The following is a 25531-nucleotide window of genomic DNA, read 5'->3' on the forward strand; positions in this document are numbered from 1 at the left end:
AAATTCACAGAGCATGAAAAAATAAAATTAAAAATAAATAAAAAGAAGCATAAAAAAAAGAAGCATAAAGGTGCTGCAATATGGCAATATGTTATAAGCCTGATGTTTCAGAAGTGTGGTTTCTGAAAATTATGTGCCATATACAACTTTCAGTTTTTTCAGGAATCAAAAACCCAGTTCTTGTTTCTCCCTTTCTTTCTTCTCTTTCCTCATCTTCTGAGCTTTTCAACACAGCAAAGGAGATGAAAGGAGGCAGAGAAATTAGGGAGGGAGACAAATGAAAAGTGGACCCTTTGGCTATTTGCTAGCCTGTTCTATTATTGTTTCATTTTATAATGTTCACTGCTGGAAAACATAAAAATAATTTTACTCCGATGAACATCTCTTTACCTCTGGGCTCAGTTGTGTTTTTTTAATTGTATATTGGAGTACAGCTGATTTACAATGCTGTATTGATTTCTGGTATAAAACAAAATGATACAGTCATCCTTATACATAATCTATTCCTCTTCAAATTATTTTTTTTAATATTTATTTTTATTTATTTGACTGTGCCTGTCTTAGCTGCCACATGTGGGATCTAGTTCCCTGACCAGGGATCAAACCTGTGCCCCCTGCATTGGGAGGGCAGAGTCTTAGCCACTGCAGCACCAGGGAAGACCTGGTCTCAGTTTTTGCTAAATAAAAGGACTAGATCAGATGACCTCCAGCTTTAGTAGTCCATGACTCTGGACCTGAAGGGAGGAAGGGGAATCACCATGAATTCCAGTGATTTACACCCAGATTAAGTACAGCTAGCTGTAATACAGCTAATTTTAGGACACCATCTAAAAAATTGTTCTTTGTCCCTCAACTGCATTCTGTGATGAGGTATTCCAAATGTACGTTTTAGTGAAAATAAAATCGTCTAAGAATTTAAAAAAAGAGCTTCTGGATTATGAAACATGTCCATGGAGTTGCTCTTAATTCAAGTGTAATGGGGAAAAAAATAATAAAAGAAGGGAGGAAGCAAGGATAGAAAGAGGGAAGGGAAGAAGAAAGGGAGGCAGGAGGGAAGAAAGGAGGAAAAGGTGTTACAGCAGAGAAGTATGCAAGTAAAGAGGAATTAAGAGCTTGCTCACCACCTATTTCTACAAGGAGGAAGTCACAAGCCACCACAGTTGCTGACCAGCTGTGTACTCTGATGGGAATTCAGAATGGAAAGCAGGATGAGGCATTCTGTGCTTTGGACAAGCAGACCCCTCTGATTCTTTTAGTTGCTAAGTCGAGTCCAGCTCTTTGGGACTCCATGGACTGTAGCCCGCCAGGTTCCTCTGTCCACAGGACTTCCCAGGCAAGAATACTGGAGTGGGTTGCCATTTCCTTCTCCAGTGGATCTTCTCAACCCAGGGATCAAACCCTCATCTCCTGCATTGGCAGGAAGCTTCTTTACCACTGAGCCACCAGGGAAGCCCACAAATTTACCCTAGGCATATAATAATGCAGCTCAAAACAACCTTAACAAAAACAGCCAAAACTTCTACTATCCGCTCCCCCTTCACTCCTACATCTTAACAACTACATTTGAACAAAAGGAGGAAAGGAAAAAGATCATGATCTCATAGTTCCAGAATTTTCCATTTCTCCCAAAGTTGAAAGTCAACAGTAGCCATTAAAAAAATAATAAAGTAAGAGGCTCTATATGAAGTTAAACTTCATGTTTAATGTATGGAAAGATGTGAAGATGTAAAAAAAAAGAAAGATGTAAAAAATGAACTGAAAAGTTTAACAATGTTTAAAATGAAAACTGTTTATTATATAAATGACAGCTTTAAAATGTTTAATATCACTTTATCTTTATTATTATGAAACCACCAAGTTAATACCTTAGGACAAATTTTAATGGTTCCAGATTCTTGTATCTTCCCGTACACAGAAAAGCTTTAAATTCATTAACTTGAGACACTTGTTCTTTGCAACTAGCAGACATCTTTTATCAAGATGTATGCTTGACTGTATGTATTTCCCGGCCACAAATCATGTATAAACTGGCAACTCTCCCCCTTCTACAAAGCATTTATCCTCAAACTGAGTAGCTGTCTCCTGGGCTATAGTCCTCAGTAAAACTCAAGGTGTAAACTAAAGCTCAGAGGTGGTGTGTCTTCCTTTAAGTCGACAAGCCCATGCAAGAGAAACAGAGCATTAAGAAGCCATGAGCGGATGTGGCTGGGGTTTCATTGCTCTAACTAACACAGACATTTTCAATTTTCAACGTCTGTTGACTGTAAAGTTGCTGCTCATATGTTCCAGTGCTTATAACCAATCCTTGGCACTCAGCCTCCTAGACAGAAATAAAACTGTGTTGGTGGGCATATTTTGACGTGTGCCAGGATTGGTGAAAGGGAGGGTCCTTTTGTGGTAGTATACTGTATTGTGATGACTTATGCATCTTCCTCATACAATAGGTTGGAAATATGCCAGAATTTAGTTGCCATCAGATTTAAATATGAAGAAAAAGAAAGTCTTACCTGCAGAGAATCATGAAAAGAATGGTTAACTCTTTTATCTTTGAACATTGAATGAGATAAATTTCCAGCTGCTGTGCTCTCTGTAACTGAACCAATGTTCTATATAAATAATTAGGATGTAACCATTTAATAATCAGAGTTTAAAATATGTCTGTAACAATCAACCTCAGAGCAGAAACTAATACAACATTGTTAAGAAAATATACACATGAATTTATTTACAAAACAGAAAGAGACTCACAGATTTAGAGAACAAACTTATAATTGCCAGGGGAGAAAGATGGGGGAAGGGATAGTTAGGGAGTTTGAGATGGACGTGTAGACACTGCTATTTTTTAAATGGATAAGCAACAAGAACCTACTGTATAGCACAGGGAACTCTGCTCAGTATTATGTGGCTGACTGGAAGGGAGGGGAGTTTGGGGAAGAATGGATACATGTATATGCATGGCTGAGTCCCTTCACTGTTGACCTGAAACTATCATGATGCTGTTAATTGGATATACCTCAATAGAAAATAAAAAGTTTAAACTTTAAAAAAAAAAAAAACATAAAAAATACAGGGAAATACAGACCATCTGTAAAAAACCTAAATTTCAATTTGAAAAAAAGTTTTTTTAATTTAAAATTTAATACCATTTGAAAAAAATCAACCTCAGTACTCTCTCTACAATAATACATCCCACATATTTCAATCTGTTGTGTCAGATATCAGTTTTTACTGAGGTGTATTTAAGGCACACAGTAGAAGACAAAACTAGTAAGTTACTCAAGATTGTTTCCAATACTTACTTTATTTTGCACATGTGGCTGCACTGGATCTTAGTCGCAGCCTGTGGGATCTAGTTCCCTGACCAGGGGTCAAACCAGTGTCCCCTGCATTTTGGAAGGTGGATTCTTAGCCACTGGAACTCCAGGGAAGTCCTCTAAGGTCTCTCTCTCTTTAAATTACCCTAAAATACAATCTGTGGTTTTGTTTTTTAATCGAACACTTTAAACCAAGTTTATCTTTTGCCTGTCAACTTGAATTGAAATCTTGTGTAAACTAAAAGTTTTCAAATCTACTTACCATATGTCATGGCATAAATGTCTTTGCGCTTTAATAACAAGGGGAGGCATTCAGTAATTTTCACTGAGGCAAGAGGTACGTTCAAAATGTGACATTTTTTTTTGTGAAAGTGAAAGTGTTAGTTGCTAAGTCTTGTCCGACTCTTTGCGACCCCATGTGCTGTAGGCCGCCAGGCTCCTCTACCCAGGCAAGAATGCTGGAGTGGGTAGCCATTCCCTTCTCCAGGGGAATCTTCCCAACCGAGGGATTGAACCCAAGTCTCCTGAATTGCAGTCAGATTCTTTACCCTCTGAGTCACCAAGGAAGCCTAAGTAGAGGAGCAGTTATTACACATTTATAGTTAACATTTGGAGAAGGCAATAGCAACCCACTCCAGTGTTCTTGCCTAGAGAATCCCAGGGATGGCGGAACCTGGTGGGCTGCCATCTATGGGGTCGCATAGAGTTGGACATGACTGAAGTGATTTAGCATAGTTAACATTTCTTAAGATTCAATCAAAAGTCAGTTAAAATGTCAAAGCTAAGGAGAACTTCTTAACTAAAAATTGCTCATTATACATAGTATTAATTAGATATTGTTGTCAGCTATTAATTCCCCATAAAGATAAACAGGGGGCTTCCCTGGTGATGCAGTTGTAAAGAATCCATCTGCCAATGCAGGAGACACGTGAGATGTGGGTTCGATCCCTGGGTTGGGAAGATCCCCTGAAGAAGGGAATGGCTACCCACTCCAGTATTTTTGCCTAGAGAACCCCATGGACAGAGGAGTCTGGCGGGCTATAGTCCACAGTGTCGCAAAGAGATGAACACGACTCAGCTCGCACGAACCACAAAGATAAACAGAATAAACCATTTTATCTTTGGCCACACGCTGCAGCCTATGGGTTCTTAGTTCTCTGACCAGACATCGAACCTGAGCCCCTTGCACTGGAAGTGCAGAATCTAAACTGGGCAACCAGGAAAATCCCTAAAACATTTTTTGAGGGGAAAAACTAACAAAAAAGCAATGGGCAGAATATCTCTCTACAGAGAGATTTAGAACTTAGGACCCTGAGGGAAATGGTGCCCAGCCTGCAATTCTCATGAAACTCCAAAACTTCTGAAAGTTGTCCTGTGGTTGACTCCTCTGCCCACCTTTCTCCTAAAATAATATTATTACCCACCTGTCCCAGTTCCCTTTTCTCTCTCAGATCTTGCCCTTTCAGCCTATCCCTTAGACTGGCTCAAACATTTGCATAAGTACTACCGTGTAAAAATTGTTACTTGCCTTATGATAATAACAGCAAAACTTAGATGACATTATACTAGAGTTTGACATTTTATGTACATTACCCTCATTAACTCCTACAACAATCCAACGGTTTATGTACTTGTATTATCACTGCCATTCTGCAGATAACAAACTGTGGCACAGAGAGGTTAAGTCACTTACCAAAAATCACACAGCTAACAAAAGGCAGAACTGGGATTCAAATTCAAGCTGTCTAGTTCCACTACCCATATCCCACTCCTTATAGCAACTGCGTTATTCCGGTACCATTATTTTCCCATTTTACAGACAAGGAAGCAGGGTCAGTGAGGTTTTTAAGACTTGTCCACAGTCACCAGCTAATAACTGACAGTGTCAGAATTTGAGCGCAAATTATCTGACTCCTGGGTTCATGATTTTAACATTCTCTGTATGTTCTTTTTGATGATGATAAAAGCCTGAAAGTATGTTAAGCTGAAGAAGAAAGCATATTATCTCTTTAAAATTCACTGTGTGCATGTGTTAGTCATTCAGTCATATCCGACTCTTTTGCAATCCCGTTGGACTGTAGCCCACCAGGCTCCTCTGTCCATGGGGATTCTCCTGGCAAGAACACTCGAGTCGGTTGCCATTTATACTGACTCAAAAGGCCATGTTGGCATAGGTATATAAACTGTATTTCTGATAAATCTCTCCAGCCCTAGAAACAAAGTGAAGTCATTTGAAGAAAAATAGCTCAAATTTCCCCAGTTGAGATAACCACAGCCCCCAGTATGATGCAAGACCCCAGAAAGTCACCACACACTTCATTTCTCTGAACACGTAAGGGGTGTACCTATAAGCAAGGTCACTTCCTTGGTGAACCCATAAATAAGTTTTTTTAATGTCTTTATTATTTGTAACTGAGCAACGTTATCAATTACGTTTATGAGGAGTCACAAAGGAACAGTAAAGCTAAATTTGAATAAATCATCTCAATTCTAACTTTGAAATCTAATCAGAAAAATAAATATTTTAGTGCAATAAAAATTAATGAAATGTGCATCATCAGTGTTCGATTGTCTTTGCTAGGAAAACGTTCATCGAAGTTAAAAAAAAAAAGATATTCAGCTAATACTGGAAAGCAAAGTTCTCTTAAAAACAACTGCACTTTATCATTGCAGCATGGTAGATTTCTTAAAAAGCTATAGACATATACTTTGGAGAGAAAATTATCTAAATTACTTCCTCAAGTTATTTTTTAACAGGCGGTAAATGCTAAATGAAAGTCTCGGGAGACTTTTAAAATGACTCAGGAGATAAGATTGTAAAGATCTCTTCCCAAAGCTTTTTTGACAACTCCTAAGGGTCAAATAAAAATTTGTGAAATTCCCTAACATGATATTGAGCTAAAAAAAATCCACAACATGAGAGTTGCAAGTTAATTTTTATTTGGGGTAAAATGAGGACTGTAGCCCGGGAGACAGCACCTCAGATGGCTCTGAGAGACTGCTCCAAAGAGGCAGGCAGGAAGGTCAGTAACGATGTGATTTTGGTGAAGGAAGAGTACATGCAATCAAGCACATATCTTTCCAGGAGCTCTCTGCTGATCTCCATGAAGCTTTCTTTCTGTAAGTCACAATAAATAGTCATCAACTTGAAGGATTTTAGTGCTTTTTAGAGATGAAGAGATACAAGAATTGGGCTCATAAAATCAGCCCCTGAGAATATCTATTTGAAAACCTGTCTTGTCAGTTTTTCCCCCAAACACAGAGTGACTCATTTCTGCTCTCCACCCTGAAATCCTTTCAGGAGGTTTTGAAGGTCAGCTTCTGCAGCAGCACATGGTTTAATCCTTGTAGAGGTAGGTGGCAAGCCCCACTGGTAAGTGTCAATTTGCATTTGACATGATCCAATGGGGAAAGGCTTGGATTTGGCTCATTAACTTTCATACTTATAGTTCCTCTGAAACAGTCACAATCTAGACTTAATTCTATGTATTGTACTGGGTTTTAAAATGCATGAAAATAAATGTCCATAGGCACAGTCCTGGAGAAGCTTTAAATTAAAGCTCCCGGACATTGAGATTTTCCCCAACAAGGCATTGTAAGAGAGGTTGACAAGGTTGTTCCTTCTCACAAAAAGTGATCTGAGAATTCTTCCTCATAGTCGATCCATTCCCCTGGGAGTCACATAAGACCCAGAGAAAGCAAAAGTCCATCCTGGCATATCTGAGGCAGACTCTTTCTTTTCTCTCATCTTATCACAAAATGATATTGTTGCAGGAAGAGGAAACCTCTTCCAGGTCCTGAAAAGGGGCTCTTGTCTAATACTCAGGCATGAATTGTCTGAGGAGACGCATGTGCTGCCACAGCAAGAGGCTTTGTTGGGAAGGGGTGCCTGGGCAGAGAGCAGCAGGATGAGGGAACCCAGGAGAAATGCTCTGCCCTGTGCCTTGCAGACTTGGGTTTATGGTAGTTGGGTTAATTTCCAGGTTGTCTTTGGCCAATCATCCTGACTCAGGGAACTTCCTGGTGGCGCAGGCATTGCTCAGCCAAAATGGATGCCAGTGAGGAGGGCTCTGGGAGGTGGTAGGACATGTGGCGTCTCCTTTTGACCTTTCCTGAACTCTTCTGGTTGGTGGTGACATGTTAGTTCTGTGTTCCTTACCAGGACCTCCTGTCCTAAAATAACTCACATAAATGGTTACTGTGGTGACTGGCCAGGGTGGGCGGTTTCAGTCAGTGTGTTTCCCATAAGAATATTACAGTCACAAGGCTCTTTTTTTAAAAACCAATTCAACATGATTAATATTTATACAATTTTCACACAACAGCAGGATACAAATTCTTTACAAGTTCCCATAGACTATAAACCAGGAGACACTGGAACATATAAACATAAAACAAGGTGCAAAACTTTCATGGTCTTAAGGTATTGAAATCATACAGAATCTGCTCTCCTACCACTGTGGAATTATGTTAGAAATCATTATCAAAAGATATTTGAAAATAACCCACATGTTTTCAAGTGCAACGTGACATTTACCTTGAGAGATCTTTGACTTAGCCACTGCAAACCTCAATTAAGTTAAAAGACGGAAAAAAACATAGACTATGATTACAGGCAAAAAAGCACTTAAATGAGAAATTAATATCAAAGATACTTTAAAAACCCCACATATTTGAAAATTAAATGCCAATTTTAAATGATAGATAAATCTAAGAAGACATAGCAAGGAAAATTAAAAGTACAGATTTTGTTTAAATTTCACAAAATTTTATGCTAGTGTCCATTATCTGTTTCACACCTTATTCAAGATTCTACATTGTATTTAGTTACGTTGAGCAGCTTCAGCTGCCTGCAAGAAATTCTGGTAAATTCTCATTACAAGGCTCTTTTCTTCCTTGCAATTAACTCTGTACTGTAAGAACTGTTCACGATCGTTATGCAAATAGACCCAGAAAGGTTGGGCCCCCAAGACAAGTCCAGACTTGCCCGAGCTTTCTTTAGATCTAAATGCCCTCAGGACTCTCAGGCTCAAATACAGGCTGAAAACAGTCAGAAAACTTGCACATTCCCTCTTCACATGCAAACAGACTTTCTGAAGGTCCTGGGAGATTCCCCAGCACTATAGTATTGGATGTTTGCCTGGTATACACATATATTACAAAATTTCTCAGCAAGAAAAATTTTGATGACTTTAATATTTCATGAAATTTTTTAAAGTAATCTAAGCATAATGGTTAAGAACAAGCAAGTTAAATAAATGGGAGATGAAACTTACAAAGTTTTCAACAAGGATGATGTTTTATAAAATATGTCTACTTTAAAATAGTTTCCAAAATCTTTTCTGGTAACTTTGAAATTCTACTCAGTTAAGTCAAATGATGGCTTAACTGAATATAAGATAATGTGGGAATTCCCTGGAGATCCAGTAGTTAAGACTTGGGCATTTTCATTGCTGGAGGCACAAGTTCCATCCCTGGTTGGGGAACTAAGATTCCCCAAGCCTTGTGGAGCAGCCAAAAAATTACATTAAATTAAAATTAAAAAAAAGCAGTAAGATAGAGTACTGAAATATTAATTGCTAAATCTTAGTTTACCTGCTTTGAGCTTCCTATTTGAACCAAAGATTTTAGAGGGCTTTTAGTAAACATGTCTTGGGCCACATTGAAAAATTGTACTCTGAAGAAGTGTATGCTTCTGGAAATATGAAATAGTATATTCACAAATTTGTTGATCTACAGAATGGTTGGTATGTAACAGACAGTCAACAATTGCTTTCTTCTTAGTTCACTTCTTTTAGTGAAGAAGCTTCTTGCTTCACTAAAAATTAAGCTTTCTAAGAATTAAGATTTTAAATTAATATACATAATTAAAACTACTAAAAATAATACCCCAAAGAGGGTACAGAATTTTTTTCTCCCCTACACCATATATGTCAGGCTAGGCACCTGGATCTTTACTCTGTCAAATGGAAAACAAACCCAGACTGAAGAGACTTTATTCAGGATTCTTCAAGGGGGAAGGGGAAGATGTTGAAATAGGGCAGAACACTCTGATAAGCATCTCAAGATTTTTGTTCCAAAAATTTTCTTTTATAGGAATACTAGAAAGAATTGAGCTTTCTAGAATTGCAGGAAAGGGATGAAAAGATGTTGTAATGAGACAGCAGCTCAGAAGTTTTCCTGTTCTCAAGAGATGCTGTCTGCTGGCTCAGGTGAGGCTGGGGCCAAAGTTCAGGGTGTAGGGTAAGGGAGTTAGAGAAGGTGAGGTTTGGAAAAAGGAGAGCAGCACTTTATAGGAACAGATCGCCTTTAATGAGGCGAGAAGGGACAGCAGTCACATTAGTGAGCTGCTGCCCTAACCCAAGAAAAGAGTAAGTATATATAGGCATGTATGTGGGAAGCTACTGTCTTAAGGGGGCCTGTTCTTCTCCAAGGTTGTTCGGAGTAGTTAACTCTTAAATGACTGGGGCAAGGAATTCTGGAGATCAGCCAGAGGCTGGACCAGCTGGGAGCTGGACGTAATCAGACTTAATGTCCATTTTCTTCTTTGGGTGAGTTATTTGTTTTGCATAGAATGGTGGGGAGGACCTGGAGGGGAGTTTTAACTCCAGGCTACTTTGAGCCCTGTACCTTTCCTTCACTGGGCCCAGGAGGAAGGAAAGAAATTTAATCAAAATTTGATTTAAGAGCAACTTTTTGCAAGTGATCAATGGGTATGACAGAGAAGAACAAAATCTGACTCCTGTTGGATCTGGTTCTTTTACTTTAAACTTTGCTTCCCATTGCTTTTGTTCACTAATCACTAAAAGGAACATTTTGTTCACTATGTTCCTTTTAGTGAAAATTTTGTTCACTGCCTCAGGAAACCCCACCACTCTGGCTGAATGTTAAACCAAAATGCCTTTGTTCAGGACCCTGTTAAACTGTGGGTAACTACAGGAAGGAAGAAATTAACACATCCCTTCCCCAAGGCAGGCCAGTCTAGGAGATAATTGCAAGTTTATTGATCTTTTGCTTTCTTCTCTGCAATTCTCCTCTGTGTTTTTTTTTTTTTTTTTTCAGTCTTTTCAACTTTATTGAGGCTTTCAATGGCTAAGTCAAAGATCTGTATTGGTAAATATCATGTTTCCCTTGAAAATATGTGGGTTATTTTCAAATATTTTTATATTGATTTCTAACATAATTCCACAGTGATAAGAGAACAGACTCTGTATGATTTCAATACTTTTAGACCATGAAAGTTTTGCACCTTGTTTTATGTCCTTGGGTATGTTCCAGTGTCTCCTGGTTTATAGTCTATGGGAATTTGAATAGAATTTGTATCTGCTGTTCTGTGAAAATTGTGCAAATCTTAATTATGTTGAATTGATTCATAGGTCTTTTCAGGTCTACTATATTCTTCTCCTTTTCTGTCGATTCATTTCATTAATTTTTTAGTGTTTGACATTGAAACTCCAACTAAAAATTTTAATTTTTCTACTTGAAAAAATAATTCTAATACATAACTTTGTTCTGTATTTCCCAAGTCTCCTATAAATGTATTATGATAATTTAATAATTTAAAAAAATAAAAAAGAAAAGTTAACAGTCTTTTTACTTTACTTCCTCACCTCCCCCCAATCTCCGTTCTACAGAAGAACCTGGCATCCAGACCCTGAGAAGATGGTTATTTTTAGATATTAGTCTGCAATCTTGTCCATCTGCTGAATTTCTGAATCAAGTTGTATTCCTTGCTTCAATACCTCATCTCTTCATCTTCATTGGTCTGACATGCGATGAGCAGAGCGAGTTTGGACTCATTAACATGGGGTCATGCAATTCAGCTAATCACTTATGAGGCAAAGAATGGGAATTGAAGAGTCCATGTCTGGCTTTGTTACAGATAAATGGGGGGCGGGGGGGGGGAATCTTTGGGTCATATCTTAGTTATATGAAGAAGGATGGTGGTCCTTGCAGTAGGGACTTTTTCATAACCAGGTAAGGGGATTTTCTAACTTTCAGATAAAATTCAATCCTGCCAGCCCATAGTAGTGAATAATTAAGGAACCTTTAAGAACCTTCAAATTGGGCTTCCCTGGTGTTTCAGTGATTAAGAATCCAGTTGCCATTGCAGGGGACAAGAGTTCCATCCCTGGTCTGGGAAGATCCCACACGCCTCAGGGCAACTAAGCCGGTGCACCGCAGCTATTGAGCCAGCCCTCTGGAGTCCTTGAGCCACAGCTACCAAAGCCCACGAGCCCAGAGCCTGTGCTCTGCAACAAGAGGAGCCAGCGCCACGAGAAGCCCAAGCACCACAACTAGAGAGTAGCCACCGCTCGCCGCAACTGGAGAAAGTACACAGGCAGCAACAAAGATCCAGTGAAGCCAAAAATAAGTAAATAGATGGAGGAATCTTTTTTTTAAAAAAAGAGCATTCAAATTGTATGCCTCATTATGCCCTTTGATTTATTCATTCTACAAAATGTTTAATGAGAACCTGCTGCGTATTACTATGTATCTTCTAAAGATACAGTGTGAACCATATCCCATAATGTTCCCTGCAATATCAGTATCAGTCAGATCCAGTCAGGAAACAAATAGCACATTCACGGTGTTCAGAAAAGGGATCCTGTTCAACACTGTGGACAGTGTTAAGGGAATTCTCCAGAAATGGAATGAATCCCTAGAGCCAGAGGAAGAAGCAATTACTTAGAACTCAATTTTGCTCTAGGCTAAGGGCTACAGGAGAGGACCTGTGGCCTTAAGTGAGGATATTTTCAAAGTGTGATTTTCAAAACATGAAAACCACATTGCGAGGCTGCCAGAGCTAACGCCATGACAGGCAGCCTAGATTAGGAGCAGGCCTGGTTTTCCGGGGTAACATGATTATCAGGCCACCTGGAGCAGCCAATCAACATGCGCCCAGTAAGAAAAAGGGAACCTATCAGGGGAAAGCTGAAAAGCTCGCGAACGCCCAAGTTTGAAAAAAAGCCCGCGAAGGTTTGGGCCAATAAGATTGCTTTGCAAACATGTAACCAATCTGCTTAAACCAGCTACCAACTGCTTATGCTCACCCTATAAATTTGTGTAACAGCTTGGGGTTCGGGGCTCTCTGACCCCGCACCACTGCATTGGATGCGGCAGGAGCCCTGACTCGAGTCAGCAATAAACTTCCCTTTTTTTGCGAGTTGCGTTGTCTTGGAGGTCTTCTCTCTTCCCGCTCGGGGTTTCGGACATTGGGCATAACACATATAAAATGAAAGATTTTGTTCCATTCATTCATTCATAAAGGAACTGGTAAAATGATAAGGCAGGTTCAAATTCAAGGAACATACTTTATATAGTGAGTCAAAGAAATCCTAAAATGAATTTGCTAATAGGAACAAAAGTGATTAATGCTTGTACATGAGTATCTGTAGCAGTATTATTCATAATAGCCAAAAAGTGGAAACAACCCAAATGTACATTAACGAATGAAACAAGAAACAAAATGCTACAACCTTACACAAGGAGATATTATTCAGGCATAAAAAGGAATGAAACACTGACACATTACAACGTGGATGAACCTTGAAAACGTGATGCTCAGTGTGGGAAGCCAGACACAAAAGACTGTACATTGCAGGTGATCATTTATATGAAATGTCCAGAATAGGCAAATCTATATGAACAAAAAGTAGATCTATAGTTACCAGGGGCTGAGGAGGAAGAAAGAATGGGGAGAAGTCACAGGGTTTTCTATGGCGTGGTGATGGATAATTTGAAAGATTGATGGTGATGATGGTTGCACAACTCTGTGAACATACTGAAAGACGCTGAGTTGCATACCTTAATTGGATGTGTATGTGAAATTTTATCTCCATCAAATTGTGTTTCTCCTCCCCTCCAAAAAAGAAGCCAGTTAATAATGTCCTAGAGGGTCAAAAAAGTCACCCTATAACTTATGTCTTTTCTCCTAAAGAATCTGCAAGTTCACATGGAATTTTCCCATGCCTGGATTATAATGAAGTAGAAAGCTCATTCAAACACAGGTGCATTTACTATTTATATGACATTATGAAAAACACCAAACTAAAGGGATGAAAATCAGACAGTGGCTGACAGTAGCTGTCAGGGGCAGGGGAGGACTTAAGACAAAGACATGAAGGAATTTTGTGGGGTGGTGGAAATAGCCCATGCCTTGACGGTACTTGACTCCTTACAGCTCCAAAGTCAATACTTAAGAGACAAGTGCTGATTAGAAAGGGCAGTTTGCTTCACTCAGGAGACTAGCAACCTAGGAAGAAGGCAGACTCATGCTTAAGAACCGGCTTCAAAGTTTCTGCTTAAACATGAATTTTTTTTTTCTTTTTTTACAGGAGAAAGGGGAAGTTAATCGAAATTAATCACTGGGGGAGGGAGTGAGAGTCTTCTATATCTTCCACTGGGTACAAACTTTCTTCTGATTGGTTAGTGGTGACGTGACAGAGCGGTGTTCCAGGAATTTTGTGTTGAGCCTGACGTTTACCATCTTCCCCGGGGTTTCTGCAGAAGAGCTCAAAGATATTGTTATGCATATCCTTTCAAGAGGAACTTGGACCCTGCACTATTGTTTCTCTCTTTCTTTTAATTTTTAAAAAATATTTATTTATTTTGCTGTGCTAGGTCTTAGTTGTGACACTAAGGATCTTCAATCTTCATTGCAGCATTCGGGACATTCTTTTCTTCTAATTTTTAAAAAAATTATTTATTTTTAACTGAAAGATAAATGTTTTACAATATTGTGTTGATTTTTGCCATACAACAAAGTGAAGTAGCCATAAGTACACATATGTCCCCTCCCTCCTGAATCTCCCTCCCACCCTCCACCCCATCTCATTGCTCAAGGTGAAAAGACAGCCCTCAGAATGGGAGACAGTAATAGCAAATGAAATAATTGACAAAGGATTAATCTCCAAAATATACAAGTGGCTCAATAACAGAAAAACAAACAACCCAATCAAAAACTGAGCAAAAGACCTAAATAGACATTTCTCCAAAGAAAACATGCAGATGGCTAACAAACACATGAAAAGATGCTCAACATTGCTCATTATTAGAGAAATGGAAATCAAAAGTAAATGAAATATTACCTCACACTGGGCAGAATAGCCAGCATCAAAAAGTCTACAAACAATAAATGCTCGAGAGGATATGGAGAAAAGGAAACCCTCTTGCATTGTTGGTGGGAATGTAAATGAATACAGCTACTATGGAGAACAGTGTGAAGCATGCCAGATCTTCAGGAGCAGCATGCAGACTCTTAGTTGCGGTGGGGGATCTAGTTCCCCCACCAGGGATCGAACCCCGGGCCCCCTGCATTAGGAGCTCAGAGCCTTAGCCCCTGGATCACCGGGAAAGTCCCTTCATGATTGTTTCTTAATTGCTCTTCCTTTATTCTGTATTCCCTCCCCCACTTCCTTTAATCTAGGAAAAAGAACCAATATGTTAAGCAAAGCAGAACAAAGAGCTTGGAAAATACCTGAAAGCCTAAAGGTCCAGGAATTTAGCTGGTGAAGACTAGACTTTAAAGTATAAACAGGGTCTAGGACCAAGGGTCTGCCTACTTTGACAGTGGTAGTAGTTATACAACTATGTATTGGGCATATTACAGTTACTGCAGGGGAGAAAAGAATGCATAGGCAAAACTCAGGATTTTTAGGGAACTGAAACTATTCTACATGATACTGTAATGCTGGGTATGTGTCATTATACATTCACACAACACTGGAGTTCAACTGGGGAGATGTCATCAGTGGCGGAGGCTCTGCCTGTGTGGGAACCAGGAGTTTATGGAAACCCCCTACTTTCTGCTCAATTTTGCTGTGAACCTAGAACTGCTCTAAAAAAATTAAGTCTCTCTTTTTTTTTTAAGTAGGAATATAAATTGGTATGGCCACTATGGAGAACAGTATGGAGGTTCCTTAAATAAAACTAAAAATAGAGTTAGTCATATGACCCAGCAATCCCACTCCTGGGCATATATCTGGAGAAAAACCTAATTCAAAAAGATATGTGCACCCCAATGTTCATTGCAGCACTATTTATAATAGCCAGGACATGGAAACAGCCTAAATGTCTGTCAGTGGATGAATGAATTAAGATGTGGTACATAAATAAAATGGAATATTGAAAAGTGAAAGTGATAGTCGCCTAGACAATGGAATATTACTCAGCCTTAAAAGGGAACAAGATAAGGCCATTGCAGTGACACTGTTGGACCTAGAGATTATCATACTAAGTGAAGTCAGACAGAAAAAGACAAATATCATATGATATTGCTTATATGTAGAATATTTAAAAATGGTACAAATGAATGTATTTACAAAGCAGAAATAGAGTCATGGATGTAGAACACAGGCTTGTGGTTTCCAAGGGGGAAATGATGCGTGTGTGTGCATAGTTGCTCAGTCCTGTCTGATTCTTTTTGACCCCATGGACTGTAGCCTGCCAGGCCCCTCTATCCATGGGATTTCCCAGTCAAGAATACTGGAGTGAGTTGCCATTTCCTTCTCCAGGGGATCTTCCCAACCCAGGGGTCTAACTGCCACACCTCCTGTGCCTTCTGCATTGGCAGGTGGGTCGTTTACCACTGGGCAACCTGGGAAGCCCCAGGGGGAAATGGGGAGAGGGGTAAATTGGAAGGTTGGGAGTGACATATACACACGGCTATATATAAAATTGTTAACTAATAGAACCTACTATATAGCACAGGGAACGCTATTCAATACTCTGTAATGACTTCTATAGGGAAAGAATCTTAAAAAGAGTAGATAAATGTAAATGTATAACTGATTCACTTAAACTTTACAGCAGAAACTGACAGAACACTGTAAATCAACTATATTCCAATAAAAATTAATTTTAAAAAATATTTAGTAAAAATATCTTTTTGAAAAAAGTACCCCTAAAAAGCATGAATTTTACTCTATGTAAATTAAAGCTCAATCTATGCCTTTTTAAAATATTTACTTGACTGTGTTGGCTCTTAGTTGCAGCGTGTGAGATCTAGTTCCCTGACCGGGTATCCAACTAGGGGTCCCTGCACTAGACCACCATGACTTTTTTTTTTCCTTCTAATAGCCAAATAAATAAATGTTAAATATTTTCAAAAGACATGGATTGAACTTTAATTTATATAGAGTAGGGCTTCCCTAGTAGTTCAGACAGTAAAGCATCCGCCTGCAATGCAGGAGACCCAGGTTTGAGCCCTGGATCAGGAAGATCCCCTGGAGAAGGAAATGGCAACCCACTCCAGTATTCTCCAGTGGCTGGAGAATTCCACGGACAGAGGAGCTTGGCAGACTACAGTCCCTGGGGTCGCAAAGAGTCAGACACAACTGAGAGACTAGCATACGCACATTTGTCTGTGCCAGGCCTGGCATGTATGTGGGATCTGGTTCCCTGACCAGGGATTGAACCCTGGCCCCCTGCATTGGGAGCTCAGAGTCTTAACCACTGGGGCACTCGGGAAGTCTCCCCATGGCTCTTTTTAAAGATGCATTTTTCTTGATGAGAAAATAAATTTTGAATAAGCTTGTTGAGACTTATCCCTGAGATCTTGCTGGAGAATCTGCCATTCAGCTGCAAGAAATGCAGTTTCCCCGAGAGCCTCCAGCTGCCCACACTTCAGGATCTGCCCCAGATCTCATTCTTTCTCTGCTGCCCAGCCCTGATGACACAGCGAAGGGCACTAGGTCTTCTGACCAATGCGGGATTCCTTGGTGACTCATCTCGACTTCCAAGTTCCACACCGCCCTGGCTGGAGCCTGGTCAGATCTGGGTTGACGCTGAGGTTCTTTCTGCCCTGTCTGGCTTCCTTCTCACTTAGGCGTATGAGTCGTTCTTTCTCAGTAATGATCCTGACTCCTCGCATCTGCTTCCTAGAGAGCTACACTGAGACACGTGTGAAGCAGTGACGCTGAGAGAGCATACAACCATCCACCTCCTTTTCCCCAGATTTTAGATCAACGTTTCTTACCCCAGGGTGACCTGGCAGAGAGAGGAATAGACGCTCAGCCCACAGTAATCTCATTATTGGCCAGATGTCCCTCTCAGCTTGAAGATGTTCTCATGTTTTGCCCGAGTGAGCCCCTTCATCTTCAGAGCCAACCAGGACAGGTTGGATCCCTCTCAAATGCTGAGTCTCTCTGGCTTCTGACTTTCTCCATTGCTAACTTCTAGGTCTAGGCTTACAGGGCTTGCATGGGGACTTCCCTTATGATTCAATGGCTAAGACTCCACACTCCCGATGCAGAGGAACTGGGTCCAATCCCTCATCAGGGTACTGGATCCCACATGCCACAACTAAGAGTTCGTATGCTGCAGATAAAAATCCCAAGTGCCTTGATGAAGACCCGACACAGCCAAATAAACAGTAAATAAATAAAAATAAATATTCTTATTTTTATGGCTCCTGAGGGGAGAGGGGGACGATGTGGGGAAAGGATAGTCAGGTAGTTGGAAATAGGCATGTACACATTGCTATACTTAAAATGGATAACCAACAAGGACCTACTGTATAGTACATGGAACTCTGCTCAATGTTATGTGGAAGCCTGGATGGGAGCAGGGTTTGGGAGAGAATGGATATGGGTGTATGTATGGCTGAGTCATCTAAAACTATCATGGGATTATTTGTTAATCAGCTATCTTTGTTCAGTTGTGCCCGCTCTTTGCGACCCCAGGGACTGCAGCATGCCAGGCCTCCCTATCCCTCACCATCTCCAGGAGTTTGCCCAAGTTCGTGTTCATCAGCTATATCACAATACAAAATAAAAGTTTTTAAAAAGAGAGAGAGCTTGGGTGATTAGTTCAGGCCCTCTTGGATGATCTCTCTTTTGATTAACTCAAGTCAATGAAACAATATCTGCAAAGTCCCTTTTACCCCATAATATAATCATGGGAGTACTATCCCAACATTTCACAGGAGAGGGAATTATACAAAAGCCAGTGTCATTTGGGGTGGTCTTCAATTTCTGCCTATAACATTCAGTAAATTATTGAAATACAGGTTCCCGGGTTCTCTCATCCAGAAATGCCAAATCAGTAGGTCAGGTCTCAGGTGGCCCCCAAGTCTCTGTATTATTTAAAGCTCTTCCCAGTTGGTATAGTGGCTAAGATTCATGCGCCCGATGCAGGGGGCCCAGTTTCTATCCCTGGTCAGGGAACAAAATCCCACATGCTGCAATAAAGTGTTTGCATTCCTCAACGAAAGATTCTACGTGCTACAAGAAAGATCAAAGATCCCACATGCTGCAACTAAGACCCAGTACAGCCAAATAAATAAATAAATATTTTTAAAGTAAATAAAAAAAGCTCTCCAGATTATTCTTGCAGGGAGCCAGGCATAGAAACTCCCTCATATCTATATCTCCTAAACCTGGAATAGTTATCACATGTGTTCAATTTTTAGCTGAAGATCTGAATCAGGGGATGGAGCAAAAGGTAATAAGAGAAAAAGAAACAATATATTATGAGAGAGAGTTATTTTAAAAAAAAAAGCATCCTCAAAAGGAAAAAAAGAAAGTTGTAAGAATATACTCAAAAAGGAAAAACGGTAGTTGCAAGGAATTTTTACACTTTCAAAGTTTCTAAGTCACCCCCAGAAAGGCTACCTGGGAAAAGAGGAAATGTGAATGCAAAACAGGAAGGCTAGGAAATAAAAACAGTCCTTGAGATGGGTGATGGTAGGGGCTTCCCAGGTGACTCCATGATAAAGAATCCACCTGCCAATGAAGGAGATGTGGGTTCGATCCCTCGGTTGGGAAGATCCCTCCCACTCCAGTATCCTTGCCTGGGAAATCCCATGGGCAGAGAAGCCTGGCGAGCTATACAGTCCATGGGATTTCAAAGAGTGGGACTCAACTTCCAACTAGACAGCAACAACGATGGTCATACAAAAAGATGAATTAACACAACTGAACCATACACTTGAAAATGGTTAAGACAGTAAATTTTATGTGTATTTTACTGGAATTGAACTTCTTTTATTAAATGAGAACAGATGTCGCAAATCATCATGTGGTTGCCTAAAACTGGTACCATATGGGTGCTACATTTTTTTTTAACTGATGTGTAAATATATTTCTGTGCTTTCAAGTTTCTGTTTCCATTTTGGTCTCATAACATTCACTTGCCTTAACCCTATAACAGCTCATTCCACTTCTAGGTATTTCCCTGAAAGAAATGCACACGAGTTCGCACACATTCGCCCAACAATTTTTGTAGCAGCTTTATTCCTAAAACGCAAACTTGGGAAACAACCCAAATGTCCGTCAGCTGGCAGATGGATAAACAAGCTGTGCTCCATTCATATAATGAAATGCTATTCAACAATAACAAGAAAGAACTCACTATAGTGACACAGAACTTGAATAAACCTCAGAAATATAATTTTCAGTGGCATATGCCAGACAAAAAAAGAATGCATGCTATATACCTCCACGTATCAGAAATTCAAGAATAGACAATGCTGGGACTTCCCTGGTGGTCCAGTGGTTAGGACTCTATGCTTCCACTGCAGGTAGCCCAGGTTTGATCCCTGGTTGGGGAACTAAGATTTCCACCCCCCAAAAAAGAATAGACAATTGTTTTGGATTGTAATAGCTTCCCAGGTGACTCAGTGGTAAAGGATCCTCCTGCAATGCAGGGATGCCAGAGACCCAAGTGTTCAATCCCTGGGTTAGGAAGATCCCCTAGAGGAGGAAATGGCAACCCATTCCAGTATTCTTGCCTGGGAAATCCAGGAGAGAGGAGAGAGGGGAGGAGAGAGGAGCCTGATAGGCTATATAGACCATGGAATCGCAAAAGAGCTGGACATGACTTATTGACTAAACAATAACAATGAATTGTAATAGATGTTAGAATATTGATTACAACAGGCGATATTGACTTGGGAGAGGCATAGAATGGAATTTCCGGGCTGATGAAAATAATCAAAATGGTGAAAGTGACCCAGAATGGTGACCCAGAACTGCACACCTGCCCCTTCTCCAACAGAAACCAATTGCTCTTATCTAGGTTTCAGGAGGCAGCTGCAAAGAGAAAACCAAGGCCTAGTTAGAACCAGCTAGGCCCAAGATGTCAGGATGCTACAGGACAGAAAGCCCAGAGGTAAAACCACATACCTAGATTCACCTAATCTATGACAAAGGAAGCAAGATTATACAATAAAGAGAGGACAGTCTCTTCAATAAATGGCACTAGAAAAACTGGACAACTACATGTAACAGAATGAAACTAGGACACTATTCAACACCATGTTGCTATTGTTCAGTCACTCAGTTGTGTCTGACTCTTTGTGACCCCATGGACTGCAGTGTGCCAGGCTGCCCTGTCCTTCACTATCTCCTGGAGTTTGCTCAAGCTCATGTCCATTGAGTCGGTGATGCCATGCCACCATCTAATCCTCTGTCACCCCCTTCTCCTCCTGCACTCAATCATTCCCAGCATCAGAGTCTTTTCCAATGAGTCGGCTCTTCGTACCAGGTGGCCACTTCAGTATCAGTCCTTCCCATGAATATTCAGGGTTGATTTCCTTTAAGATTGACTGGTTTGAGGCCTTTGCTGTCTACAGGACTCTCAAGAGTCTTCTCCAGCACCACAGTTCAAAAGGATCAATTCTTCGGAGCTCAACCTTCTTTACGGTTCAGTTCTCACATCCATACGAGACTACTGGAAAAACCATAGCCTTGACTATATGGACTGTTGTCAACAAAATGATGTCTCTGCTTTTTAATATGCTGTCTATCTTTGTTATAGCTTTTCTTCCAAGGACCAAGTGTCTTTTAATTTCATGGCTGCAGTCACTGTCCACAGTAATTTTGGAGCCTAAGAAAATAAAGTTTGTCACTGTTTCCATTTTTTCCCCATCTCTTTGCCATGAAGTGATGGGAACGGATGCCATGATCTTAGTTTTTTGAATGCTGAGTTTTAAACCAGCTTTTTTACTCTCTTCTTACACTTTCATCAAGAGACTCTTTATTTCCTCTTCATACCATACACAAAAATAAACTAAAATGGATTAGAGACCTAAATGTAAGACTAGACTCTATAAAGCTCTTAAGGAAAGCATAGACAGAACACTCTCTGACAAAAATCACAACAAGATCTTTTATGACCCACCTCCTGGAGTAATGAAAATAAAAACAAACAAAAAAAATGAGACCTAATTAAACTTAAAAGTTTTTGCACAGCAGAGGAAACCATAACAAAAATGAAAAGACAACACTCAGAATGGGAGAAAATATTTACAAATGATACAACAGACAAAGGATTAATCTCCAAAATATACAAGCAACTCATGTAGCTTAACATCAAAAAATAAACAAACCAATCCGAAAAAGGGCAGAAGAACTAGATAGACATTTCTCCAAAGAAGACACACAGATAGAGATACATGAAACATTAACTATTGGAAAAATGCAAAACTACAATGAGGTATCACCTCACATGGTTCAGAATGGCCATCACCAAAATATCTACAAACAATAAGTGATGGAGAGGACGTGGAGGAAAGGAACCCTCTTGTTCTGTTGGTGGGAGTGAAAATTGATACAGTCAGCATGGAGAACAGTATGGAGGTTCCTTAAAAAAACTAGAAATAGAGCTAACATCTCACCCAGAAATTCAACTACTGGGCTTATACCCTGAGAAAACCATAATTCAAAAAGACGCATGTACCCCTATGTTCATTGCAGCACTATTAACCATATGGAAACAACTTAAGTGTCCATCAACAGATAAAAGGATAAAGAAGATGTGGTACATATATATGATGGAATACTGCTGCTGCGAAGTCACTTCAGTCGTGTCCGACTCTGTGCAACCCCATAGACAGCAGCCCACCAGGCTCCCCCATCCCTGGGATTCTCCAGGCAAGAACACAGGAGTGGATTGCCCTTTCCTTCTCCAATGCATGAAAGTGAAAAGTGGAAGTGAAGTCGCTCAGTCGTGTCCAACTCTTAGTGACCCCATGGACTGCAGCCTACCAGGCTCCTCCATCCATGGGATTGTCCAGGCAAGAGTACTGGAGTGGGGTGCCATTGCATTCTCCGCAATGGAATACTACTCAGGTATAAAAAGAAATGAAATGGGTCATTTGTCACAATGTGGGTGGACTAGAGTCTGTCATACAGAGTGAAATAAGTTAGAAAGAGAAAAATAAATGTCATACATTAATGCATGTGTGTGGAATCTAGAAAAAATGGTACAGATGAACCTAGTTTCGGGTCAGAAATAGAGACACAGACATAGAGAACAGACCTATGGACACAAGAGGGGAAGGGGAGGGTGGGATGAATTGGGAGATTAGGTTTGATTATAAATTATAATATATAATTTACATGAATTATAATACATAGCTAGTGGTGACTTGCCATGTAGCACAGGGAGCTCAGCTTGGGTCCCTGTGATGACCTAGATGAGTGGGATGGAGGGTAGGGTGGAGGGATGTCCAAGAGGGAGGGGGTATGTGTATACATATAGCTGATTCACTTCACTGTAAACAGAACCAACACAACATTGTAAAGCAATTATAGTCCAATAAAAATATTTTTTAAAAAAGATTTGACTCCAGTAGAATTTGAGCCTCACTATACACTCATTGTGATACATTAGCAAGCAAATGACGCACGCACTAGAATTAAGACAGCTGACAATTGCATGACAATCTGAAAAGCCCATATGAGGACCGAGAAGGAATTCAGGCTAAGCCCCAGCACTGGCCCTGGCAACCAGCTCAATAGCAAAAGGAACGTGGGGGCTTCCCTGGTGGCTCAGTGGCAAGGAATCCACCTGCCAATGTAGGAGACACAGGTTCAATCCCTGATCCGCCAAGATCCCGCATACCGTGGAGCAATTAAGCCTATGCACCACAACTATTTTGTCTGTGCTGTAGAACCCAGGATCTACAACAACTCAGCCCACATGCCCTGAGCCGTGCTCCTCAACAAAAGAAGCTACTTCAATGAGAAACCTGTGCACCTTAGTAGAGGGTATCTCCCTCTCACCACAACTGGAGAAAAGCTCATGAGCAGCATCAAAGACCCAGAACAGCCAAAAATAAATACATAAATAAACACTGTTAAAAAAATTATTTGTTAGGCAATTTGTAGATCTTCTTTGGGTCAACTGCTGAAATATTATTGTATCCCTTTAGTGGTGTCTGTGTGTTAGTCGTTCAGTTGTGTCCGACTCCATGCGACCCCATGGACTGGCCCGCAGGGCTCCTCTGTCCATGGGATTTCCCAGGCATGAATACTGGAGTGGGTTGCCATTCCCTCCTCCAGGTTAGTGGTGCTTGGTTGTCTTCAGTTTTCATGTTCCTTAAAATCTTGCATTACTGTCTTCCCATTTGAAGAAGTCACTTCCTCCAGTCTTTACTTCCTGACTTTGGGAGGAAAAGGGCTTCCCAGGTGGTGCTAGTCCTAAAGAACCCACCTGCCAATGCAGGAGATGTAAAGATGCAGGTTCGATCCGTGGGTCAGGAAGATCCCCTGGAGAAAGAAATGGCAACCCACTCCAGTATTCTTGCCTGAGGAATCCCATGGACGGAAGAGCCTGGCAGGATACAGTCCATGGGGTCCAAAAGAATCGGACATGACCTAAACCCACACATGGAGAGAGAAAAACCTTCACCAGCCAGCCCAGTGAGGATTCTGGGGCTGTCTCAGACCTTTTCCATGAATGCACCCACTTCACACTTCTTGTTCCCTCTTGTGGGGGATTCTGAAGATTAGATTGTTTGTTGTTCAATTGCTAAGTCATCTCTGCTTCTTTCCTGCCCCATGAACTGCAGCACTCCAGGCTTCTCTGTCCACCACTATTTCCCGGAGTTTGCTCATGTCCATTGAGTCGGTGATGCTGTCTAATCATCTAGTCCTCTGTTGTCCCCTGCTCCTCCTGCCCTCCATCTTTCTCAGCATCAGGGTATTTTCCGAGTTGGCTCGTGACATTAGGTGGTCAAAGTATTGGAGTTTTTCACCTTCAGGATCAGTCCTTCCAATGAATATTCAGGGTTGGTTTCCTTTAGGATTGACTGGTTTGACTTCCTTGCAGTCCAAGGGACTCTCAAGTGTCTTCTCCAGCACAGTTCAAAAGCATGAGTTCTTCAATATTCAGCCTTCTTTATGGTCCAAATCTCACATCCATACATGCTTACTGGAAAAACCATAGTTTTGAATAGATGGACCTTTATCGGCAAAGTGATGTCTCTCTTTTTTAATATGCTTTGTAATATGACCCATAGGTTGGTCGTAACTTTCTTTCCAAGGACTGGATATCTTCTCCTAATCCTGCAAAGCCAGGCTAAGAACTGAAAGCCTCTCTTTTGCTTTCCCTAGGGTGTATGTGTGCTAAGAAGTTCCAGCCGTGTCCAGCTGTTTGCAACCCCATGGACTGTGGCCCACCAGGCTCCTCTGCCCATTGGGTTCCCCAGGCAAGAATACTGGAGTGGGTTGCCATGCCTTCCTCCAGGGGATCTTCCCAACCCAGGGACTGAACTCAAATCTCTCACATCTCCTGCATTCGCAGGCAGGTTCTTTACCACTAGCGCCCCCTGGGAAGCCCTAGAGTGGTTCCCTGAAATGCCGGAGTTTGTGTGTTTTCTCCTTATTCCCCATATTTTTTGAAAACCTACTCAATATTGAGCACTATCCTTGAACCCTGGGATTCATCAGTGAACTTCAATAAACAGAAACTCTTGCCTTCATGGAGCTTAGCATCTAGCAGGTCAAGAGTCAGTCTTGGCATTTTGATTCCACTTGTTTGGCTTAGTATAAACAGAATGCTAGATTTCTAATTGAAAAGAAATAGATGTGCAACAAAGGTTATTGTATAGCCCAGGGAGCTATAGTCAACATCTTGTAATTTTCTATAATGGAAAATAATTTCAAAAGTAATATATGTGTGCATGTATAGCTGAATTACAAAAAAAAAAAGAATTCTACTTTTTGAAATTTAATAATGTTTATCTTTTTGCCAGTTTTTCTAAATGCCCTATCAACATCTAATAAGAATGTATGAGATACAAAATTTTAAATATATTTGTGTAGGGTATAAAGATTAATATAAATATAAATCTATTATATTTATATTATTAATGACATCATTCAAGGTGCTCCTATTCTTACTTTTTCTGCCCTTGATAAAATATTCTCAGAAAAATGTTAATATGTCTTACTATGATTATATATTTCTTCTTTTCCCTTATATTTCTT

This window comes from Muntiacus reevesi, chromosome 1, assembly GCF_963930625.1.
Source record: "Muntiacus reevesi chromosome 1, mMunRee1.1, whole genome shotgun sequence".
NCBI lineage: Eukaryota > Metazoa > Chordata > Mammalia > Artiodactyla > Cervidae > Muntiacus > Muntiacus reevesi.